The 10,463-nt window shown below is 46.4% G+C and overlaps 1 pseudogene; it reads right to left on the bottom strand.

Annotated features, from left to right (window-relative positions):
* Positions 1–7,917: 7,917 nt before the first annotated feature.
* Positions 7,918–8,712, bottom strand: LOC112929523 (peroxiredoxin-1 pseudogene; annotated as a pseudogene).
* Positions 8,713–10,463: the final 1,751 nt, after the last annotated feature.

Here is a 10,463-nt window from a genome sequence, read left to right as displayed (position 1 = left end):
CTCTCTCTCTCACTGTGTGCCTATCATAAATAAATAAAATTAAAAAAAAAAAATTTTTGAAACCTGAGATCACAACCTGAGCTGTAGGCAGGCACCAAACGGCTGAGCTGCCCAGGGATCCCCCTAGATTTGTTTTTTTAAGTAATCTCTATACCCAACATAGGGCTTGAACTCACAACCCCAAGAGCCACAGTCACATACTCCCCCAACTGGACTCAGCCAGGCATCCCAGGAAGAGTTACTTTTTAATTTTTATTATTAGTATTTTCTAAAATTTATTTATTTATTTACTTATTTTAGAAATCTCTATGCCGGGCAGCCTGGGTGGCTCAGCGGTTTAGCGCCGCCTTCAGCCCAGGGTGTGATCCTGGAGTCCTGGGATCCAGTCCCGCATCAGGCTCCCTGCATGGAGCCTGTTTCTCTCTCTGCCTGTGTCTCTGCCTCTCTCTGTGTGTCTCTGATGAATAAATAAATAAAATCTTTAAAAAAAAAAAAAAAAGAAAGAAAGAAATCTCTATGCCCACTGTGGGGCTCAGACTAATAACCCCAAGATCAAGAGTCCCATGCTCTGCTGACTGAGCCAGCCAGGCGCTCCTGTTCATTTATTTTTAATTTTCCATCCAGCCCAAGGAATAGAACATAAAGATACTGTATGTCTACCTGTGGGAACCCTCTTCCTCCAATGTGCCCCATCCCTCCAGTGATGATCACTCTTCTGATACTTCCCTTTTTAAAAATATTTTTTTTATTTATTTATTCATGAGAGACACAGAGAGAGAGAGGCAGAGACACAGGCAGAGGGAGAAGCAGGCTCCATGCAAGGAGCCCGATGTGGGACTTGATTCCAGATCCTGGGATCACCACCTAAGTCAAAGGCAGCCATCCAACCACTGAGCCACCCAGGCCCAAAAATAAAATCTTTAAAAAATAAAAAGAAAGGACCTTGCCTTTTACTTAGTTCACTTGTATTGTTTTTTTGTTTTTCCCTGACCTTAATTCAATCCTGCCGTGGCTCCTCCCTGCTCTGAGGACCCAGTCTGCTGCTGCACCCAGGGTTCTCCTTTCCTGCCTGTTGGGTCTAGCCTCCTGCCTCTGCCTCCTCCAGCCAGACTGAACTACTTGAAAATGCTGAGCCCTCTTTTCTGGGCTTCTGCCCAGGTGGTGACTTCTGACACTGACACTGGCTATCTCAACTTAGACATCACTTCCCCCAGGAAGCCTTCCCTGAGCCACTTGTGCCCTCCCATCATGGGACTTGTTAATCTTGAATCATTATCACAGGGCTGGTCTCCAACGGATATGGCTATTCTAGTTGCTAAGATACTATATTGAAATGTTTCCATATCAGGGCATCCGGGTGGCTCAGTCGGTCGAGTGTCTGCCTTGGGCACAGGTCATGATCCCAGGGTCCTAGGATGGAGTCCCAGGTCAGGCTCCCTACTCAGCTGGGGAGCCTGCTTCTCCTCTCCCTCTGCTGTTCCCCTTGCTTGTGCTGGCTCTCTCTCTTGTCAAATAAATAAATAAAATCTTTAAAAAAATGTTTCCATATCATTGGTCCCTGAGTCCTTCAAATACTCCCACACCCACGTGCTCCCCACACTCAAGTACTCTCCCATTCCCCCCCAGACTTCCCTGCTGTCCAGTAATCAAAAGGGTAAATAAAGGGCCTGGGGACCCTGCTCTGCTGTTAAGAGATGGTGTTGATTTCGAGGGGCCTGGTGCCCAGGTTCTGGTGCCTGGTGCCCAGTTGTTGAATATTATTAATGTCATTTTTTTTTGAAGATTTTATTTATTTATTCATGAGAGAGAGGGGCAGAGACACAGGCAGAGAAAAGCAGGCTCCCCGCAGGGAGCCCAACGTGGGGCTGGATCCCTGGACTCCGGGATCACGCCCTGGGCTGAAGGGAGGTGCTCAACCGCTGAGCCACCCAGGCGTTCCCTATTAATGTCATTCTTGATTATTGCCCTGGGTTATAAATACCTGGTTCCCTTGTCTATTTATTCCATCAGAGTGAAAACTCCTTGAGGGCAGGAAGGCACTCCTCTCACCAGCAAAGCACTTGGCACATGCATGGCGCCCAGTGAGTGGTTACCAAATGAATGAGTGGACATGCATTTGGTAAGTTTGAAAAGTTGCAGAGTCACCCTGGAAAATTATGGGCCCCTCACTCTCAGTCTGGACTCTGGAGTTCCTTCCTGCCATGGAGACTTTGCTCTTTGCCCAGGTTTTATCACTCTGCTTGTCTCTACCCCTGCAGGAGCTTCCTTCCACCTGCCCCCCCCCCCCCCCCCCCCTGGCTCGGCTTCACCTTCCCTTCCTACAGAGCTTGGACTCCTTGCTGAGAAGTGCTGACCCTGGCAGATGAAGACGATCCCTTTCTTTCATGAACCCATGAATAGACAAGCACACATGTGCACACACACACAAGCAAACACATGCATGCACAGAAGTGCACAGTCAACGTGCTCTCTGGCTGCAGTAAGGTGCCTAACCCAGCCTGGTGTAGCCCGGACTTCTCTGGTTTTAACACTGAGGCTCTGATACTCCAGGAATCCCCTCTATCTGGGGCAGAGATGGCCTCTCTCGCACTCTGTTCGTTGGGTCCTTCTTCATGTACAGTGGAGGGGTGATGGTCTTCAGGAGGGACTTCCTTGTTGCTGGTGCTGAGCCCAGGCCCTGGCCCATGGTGGGTTTTCCTCAGCTCTGCCACTTGCTAGCCATGGAAAATCACCTCACCTCTTGGAGTCCTCAAGAGGCGACAGGATAGGATCTTCCTCTCAGAGGAGCATAAGTCAGTAACAGTAAAAGTGCCTGGTAGGGGGATCCCTGGGTGGCTCAGCGGTTTGGCACCTGCCTTTAGCCCAGGGCGTGATCCTGGGGTCCTCAGATCGAGTCCCATGTCGGGCTCCCTGCATGGAGCCTGCTTCTGCCTCAGCCTGTGTCTCTGATTCTCTCTCTCTGTGTCTCTTGTGGATAAATAAATAAAATCTAAAAAAAAAAAAAAAAAAAGTGCCTGGTAGTAGCACCTGGAACACACTGAGTATTATATAAATGAGAGCCGTTGTTGTTGTTATATATGTGTGTATGAAAAGTTTCTAGATTTTTCCATTTGTGAAACAAACCAAAACAGTAGGAGGTATAGGACTACACAAGTCACCCCTCTGCTAAGCTTGCTTTTAGCAAAACTCTCCTCCCAACTTAGGAAAGAAAACAGCTTTATCCTGATAAAATTCATAAACCACTTAATTCACCCATTTAAAGCATTCAGTTCAGCTGGTTTTAGTGTGTTCCCAAGGTTGTGTGATCATGACCACAATCTAAGTTTAGAACAGATGCCTCTCTCTATTTTTTTTTTTAATTTTATTTATTTATTCATAGAGACACACACACACAGAGAGAGAGAGAGAGAGAGGCAGAGACACAGGCAGAGGAAGAAGCAGGCTCCACGCAGGGAGCCCAATGTGGGACTCGATCCAGGGTCTCCAGGATCACGCCCTGGGCCGCAGGCAGTGCTAAACCGCTGCACCACCGAGGCTGCCCGATGCCTCTCTCTCTAAAAGAAGTCCCATCCCCATTAGTAGTCACTCCCAATGTCCCTCTCACCCCCCCCAGTCCTGCCCAGCCCTAGGCAACCACTAATCTATTCTCTGTCCCTGTGGATATGCCTATTCGGGACATTTCATAAAAATGGACTCATACACTACCTGGCCTTTTGTGTCTGGCTTCTTTTGCTCAGCATGTCATGTTCCCAAGGTTCATCCAGGTTGTTGACTAGTAGTGTGCATCAGAGCTCCATTCCTTTTCATAGTCAACCCCCCACCACCCTCCTTCAATCCATTTTAGATATATCTAGAAAGGGTTCAACACTTAGCATCACCAGAACGAGTTTGCACTTGTAGAGGCAGAGACTAAATGCTTTTTAAATTTTGCTATCTCTGTTTCTGTCTTATTCATTATGTCTCACATTTCCTCTTGCCTTTTCTTACCGCTTTTTAACTTAAAAAAAATTTTTTTTCTAGATTTTATTTTTAAGTAATCTTTACACTCAGTGTGAGGCACTTAGTTACAACCCTGAGATCAAGAGTCCCACACTCCCTTGGGGTATCTGGGTAGCTCATTTGGTTAAGCATGTGACTTGATTTTGGCTCAGGTCATGATCTCAGGGTCATGGGATCCAGCCCCACATCTGGCTCCAAGCTCAGCAGGGAGTCTGCTTGAGATCCTTTCTCTCCTCCCTCTGCCCCACCACCCCTAAACATGTATGCTCTCTCTTTCTCTCTCTCTAAAATAAATCTTTAAAAAAATAAATTTTACCTGTTTATTTGACAGAGAGAGAGAAGGCACAAACAGGGGGAGGGGCAGAGGGAGAGGGAGAAGCAGGCTCCCCATGGAGCAAGGAGCCCAACACAGGACTCCATCCCAGGGCCCTAAGATCATGACCTGAGCTGAAAGGCAGATGCTTAACCAGGAGCCCCTAAATAAATAAATATTTTTATTTTTTTTTTAAGATTTTATTTATTTATTCATGAGAGACAGAGAGAGAGGCAGAGACAAAGGCTGAGGGAGAAGCAGACTCCACGCAGGGAGCCCGATGTGGGACTCCATCCCGGGACTCCAGGATCATGCCCTGGGCCAAAGGCAGGCATTAAACCCCTGAGCCACCAGAGATTCCAATAAATCTTTTTTAAAAAGGAGAAAAGGGTTGTATGCTCCAGCAATTGAGCCCTCCAGGCATCCCTTACATTTTCTTTATCTTTTAAAGGATAATATTTGAAAATTTTTAGGAGAATAAATATATTGCATATACGTTATAAACCATAGTAATATGGGATTCCTCTGTGGCTCAGTGGTTGGGCATCTGCCTTCGGCTCAGGGTGTGATCCTGGGGGACTGGGATTGAGTTCTGCATCAGGCTTCCTGCACGGAGCCTGCTTCTCTTCCCTCTGTCTGTGTCTCTGCCTCTGTGTGCGTGTGTGTGTGTCTTGTGAATAAATAAATAAAATCTTTTAAAAAATTACAAAATAAAACATAGTAATATAATGAGTAGGAGCTGGGGGTGGCTCAGTCATTTTAGCATCACACTCTTGATCTCAGCTCAGGTGTTGATCTTAGGGTTATAATTTCAAAATCTTTAAAAAAAAGAAAGGAAAGAAAGAGAAAGAAAGGAAAGAAAGAAAGAAAGAAAGAAAGAAAGAAAGAAAGAAGAAAGAAAGAAAGAAGAAAGAAAGAAAGAAAGAAAGAAAGAAAGAAAGAAAGAAAGAAAGAAAGAAAGAAATATCTGTTGGATGAGGTTCTGGTGTCCTCACCAAACTTTTCAGCTTCCCTCTCAAGCAATTCCCAATTTCTCCCCCAATTTTTAATAGTCACATATTATTCATAATATTTACATTTTGTTCTGTGACTATAATTTTTTTGAAGATTTTATTTGTTCATAAGAGGCACAAAGAGAGAGGCAGAGACACAGGCAGAGGGAGAAGCAGGCTCCATGCAGGGAGCCCGACGCAGGACTAGATCCTGGGACCCGGGGATCCACCCTGAGCCGAAGGCAGACACCCAACTACTGCACCACCCAGGCGTCCCATGTTCTGTGACCATAATTAAGTCTTCTGTGCTTTGTCTGGAAGTTGAATCTAAAAACTGAAAAGCAATATGCAACATCATGATTCTGCAAGCGTCAGTCAGTGAGAACCCTGACTCTCACGAGCATGAAATGTGAACCTGGTCAGTGACGTGATTTCCAATCTCAAGAAGCTCAAAGTCATAGTTTTTAGAGGCAGAAGCAAGAACTTCCGGGCCAACTGAGTCATTTTACAGACTGGATTTTGTTGGCAGAGGCTGGAGGGTAAACTTTGTCTCAAGTGAAGGGAGGAGGAGGAGGGACTTTCGGTCTCCATCTTGGTGAATGGTGGCTTGGCTCTGGGGGTAGGGGTGGGGCCTTCTCTGCTCTTGGGAGACAGGAACCCCATGGGGCGGGGTGGGGTAGCCCGACTGTGATTCTGGCACCTTATCTGTGATTCTTGAGGAGATGCCAGGTATAAAGATACCTGTGCAAACAGAGGGCACCCGGCCAGCCCCAGAGCTCCCCCTCTTTCCGCAGGCCTAAGAGAGACGGAGAGGCTGGAGGTGGCCTGCCACCCACGGCCTGTACTCTGGAAAAACCCTGAGCACCATGAAGTGTGGAAATAATATTAGTTAATGTTCATTTAGCACTTCCCGTGTGCCACGTTCATTTAGATTCTTTTACCTGTTTCTCACAACTACCCAACAAGGTAGGTGTTATCCTTGTTGGTACAGATGAGGACATTGAGGACCAAAGGGAGTTTAAGTGACTCATTCAAAGGCCTACCACTAGCCGGTGGAAGAGCAGGATTCAGATTCAGGCAGTGAGCACCCACGTCCATGCTGGGGACCATTTTGCCATAGTGCTCTTGGAACTGGGGCGCCAGCCTCAAGCCCTCCTCCGCTATGACCAGGTTTCTGAGCCTCACTCACCTCCTCTGGAAAATGGGGATGGTACGTTCTGTTCTGTAGGCAGGTTGGAGAACCACAGGCACCCCACACCCCCTTGGGCCTGCCGCTCTGGCTTCAGCTCTCATCATTCCCCTCTACCCCACCCCTTGATGTACTGAAGCTCCAGCATGGCTAAACAGTCAACAGCATGACCTATGCTCTTACCACCTTCTCTGGGTTACCCTGGGGTCTGGAATTTCAGGTGAACCCAGCGAGATCATTTCTCACTAAATTAAGCAAGGTTTGCCTCTCAGTTCAAATGGTAACGATAAATAAAGGCCTGCCCTGGCCTTAGCAGTATAACATGGGGATTAAGAGGCTTTGGAGACCGGTGGTCCTGGGTTCAAATTCCAGTTCTATTACCTTTACTGTGTAACCCTGGACAAATCTTGTTACTACTCTGGGCCTCTGCTTCCAAATGGGTAAAATGGACGTAGTGATAGTACTCAGAGGAATGTATGAGGAACAACGAGAGAAAGCATATAAGGCACGATGAGCTCCAAAACATGGTAGGTATCTTTTTTAAAATCATACTATATATTGCAATTACATTAAGCACAATTCCTGGTTCATAGTTAGCGTTCAATACATAAATGGATAAATGTTTACCTGTCTGCATCCCTCATTACCTATGAGCTTCTTTTTTTTTTTTTTTTAAGATTTTATTCATTTATTCATGAGAGACACACACACACACAGAAAGAGAGAGAGAGAGAGAGGCAGGGACACAGGCAGAGGGAGAAGCAGGCTCCATGCAGGGAGCCCAACGCAGGACTCAATCCCGGGTCTCCAGGATCACACCCTGGGTGGAAGGCAGATGCCAAACCGCTGAGCCACCCAGGGATCCCTGCCTATGAGCTTCTTAAGGGCAGGAAATATTTCTTTAAAACTTTGCTTACTGGGGCACCTGGGTGGCTCAGTGGGTCTGTCCTCTGCCTTCAGCTCAGGCCATGATGGAGCCCTGTGTCTAGCTCTCCACTCAGCAGGGAGACTGCTTCTCCCTCTCCCTCTCCCTCTGTTCCTCTGCCAGCTTGTGTGTGTTCTGTCTTTCCCTCTCTAGTAAATAAAAAAAATATTTAAAAAATAATAAAAACAAGTAAATAAAAATAAAACTTTGATTATTTTTTTTTTCTCAGTTCAACTTAATAGAAACAATGAAAGATTGAAAGTGGAGCCCCACTGGACACCTCAGTTGGCCTGCGCCGTAGCACAGCTCAGGCCATTCTCTCCAGGGGAAGAAAGGTTGGCCTCCCCAGCCCCTGCTGGAAAGGCCTGTCCTGTCCCATACCACATCTGCGCTGAGTCTGAAGCCTTGTGTTTTAAGCATGACAGCAGTAGCAAGGAGATTTTGTTTTCACGGCCACCCACTGCAGCCCAGCTCTAAAATGGCCCAGTACTCGCTTCTGCTAAGAGAAATATTTTTTGCTCTTCTGGACACGAGGCTTGATGGTATCACTGCCAGGCTTCCAGCCAGGTGGGTGCACTTCCTCATGTTCGTCAGTGAACTGGGAGGCCTAAACTAGCCTCAGCGTCTCATCCACAGAGCAGCTGACAGGAAGGTCATTCACGGTGATCTGCCAAAGGATATTTTTCTCATCAACAATGAAGAGGCCCCTGAACGAGATGCCTTCATCAGCCTTTAAGATTCCATAGTCCTAAAAAAGAGAGAGAGAGAGAGAGAGAGAGAGAGAGAGAGAGAAAAGACCATAATTCTGAGCGATGCTACACCTGGGGTCTGACACCAAGGGAATGTTCATGGGTCCCAGTCCTTCTTCTTTCTTGGGTGTGTTGATCCATGCCAAGTGATAGAAATGAGAATCCACAGAAGCAGCAATCACTGGGTGAGCTTCTTTTTTTTGTTTTTAAAGACTTTATTCATTTATTCATGAGAGACACAAAGAGAGAGAAAGAGAGAGAGAGGTAGAGACACAGGCAGAGGGAGAAGCAGGCTCCCTGCCAGGAACCAGATGCAGGACTTGATCCTGAATTCCGGGATCACGCCCTGGGCCAAAGGCAGACACAACTGCAGAGCCACCCAGGTGCCCCAACTTGGTGAGTTTCTTAAATTCTTCTGTCCTGTCCCTGAAAGCAATGGTCTCTGTGGGGCGCACAAAGGTGAAATCAAGAGGGTAAAAAAAGAACACAATGTGTCTGCCTTTGTAGTCAGGTGGTGTGATGTCTTTGAACTGGCCACTTGGCATAATAGCCACAGTGTGGCTTTGAAGCTGGGGACAGGGGCACCTGGGTGGCTCAGCACTTGAGGGTTGAGCATCTGCCTTTGGCTCAGCTCTGCCTTTGGCTCAGGTTGTGATCCCAGAGTCCTGGGATCAAGTCCCACATCGGGCCACTGCATGGAGCCTGCTTCTCCCTCTGCCTGTGTCTCTGCCTCTCTCTGTGTGTCCCTCATGAATAAATAAATAATAATCTTAAAAAAAAAAAGTTGGGGACAGGATGCCCAATTTTGGCATTTCCTGAGTACATCTTGTTCTAGACATCTCTGAGACAGAACAGATACCAAAGACCCTCAGGAAGAAGGTGCTTTATTTATTTATTTATTTACTTATTTATTTATTTATTTATCTATATTTTATTTGCCTTATTTTATTTTTTAAAGATTTTATTCTTTTTTTAAAAAATATTTTAATTCATTTATTCACGAGAGACACAGAGAGGGAGAGAGACGCAGAGACACAGGCAGAGGGAGAAGCAGGCTCCATGCAGGGAGACCGATGCAGGACCCGGGGGCTGCTCTGCCTTATTTATTTTAAATAAATTCTACACCACATATGGGGCTTTGAACTCACAACCCTGAGATCAAGAGTTGCATGCTCTGCTGACTGAGCCAGCTAGGAGCCCATAGGGCAGGAAACATACTTTATTTTTGTGTCCACAGTGCTTGTCCACAGTGTTGAGCATAGCACCTAGCACATGGGAGTGCTTAATAAATATTTGTTGTTTGCCCTAAAGAGCTCATAGATCTGGTCAGCCGTCACATATCGTGCTAAAATGACAAAGTAAAAGGCTGATAGAGAAGTTGATAATGGGGAATCAGCTGACTAACTGAATCTTAGTATTCTCTCTCTCTTTTTTTTAAGATGTTATTTATTTTTTTGACAGAGAGAGAGAACACAAGTAGGGGGGGCAGCAGCAGAGTGAGAGGGAGAAGCAGACTCCTCCCTGAGCAGGGAGCCCGATGCAGGGCTGGATCCTAGGATGCTGGGATCGTGACCTGAGCTGAAGGCAAACGCTTAACCAAGTGAGGCACCCAGGGGCCCCTGAATCTTAGTATTCTAATAAAGCCAACCAGACAACTTCTTGCTTCCTGATATGACATTATGGGAAGTATTCAGTACCTCACACGACATATTTTTGTTTAAAAAACTGAATCTGAATCAAATCAAGCCTCTAGGTGTGAGGACCATATAGGATAGAGGGATGTGTTACATGACACTTGTGAGGATGCATTCAACCAAATACAAAACAAGACATCCAACAAGACGGGGGCGCCTGGGTGGCTCAGTTGGTTAGGTGTCTGCCTTCAGCTCAAGTCATGATCCCAGGGTCCTGGAATCGAGTCCTACATTGGGCTCTCTGCTTAGCAGGGAACCTGCTTCTCCTTCTCCCACTGCCTGCAGCTCCCCCTGCTTGTGCCAATTTAATGGTGGATACATTTCATTATACATTTGTTCAAACCCTGAGGATTTTAATGTAGACTTTGGGTGATGATGAAGTGTCAGGAAGATTTACCAATTGTAACAAATGTACCCCTCTGGTGGGGGGAAGCTGCGGGGGCGGGGGGGGCGGGGGCTATGGATGTGTAGTGGGCAAAGGGTAATTGGGAAATCTCTGTACGTTCCTCTCAAATCTGCTGTGAACATAAAACTGCTCTAAAAAATAGTCTTAATTTTAAAAAAATGCAGCGGTGAAGAGACAATATTTAGTACAATCACAA

Source organism: Vulpes vulpes, chromosome 12 (assembly GCF_048418805.1).
Source record: "Vulpes vulpes isolate BD-2025 chromosome 12, VulVul3, whole genome shotgun sequence".
Classification (NCBI taxonomy): domain Eukaryota; kingdom Metazoa; phylum Chordata; class Mammalia; order Carnivora; family Canidae; genus Vulpes; species Vulpes vulpes.
This window is presented reverse-complemented; position numbering and strand designations above follow the sequence as displayed.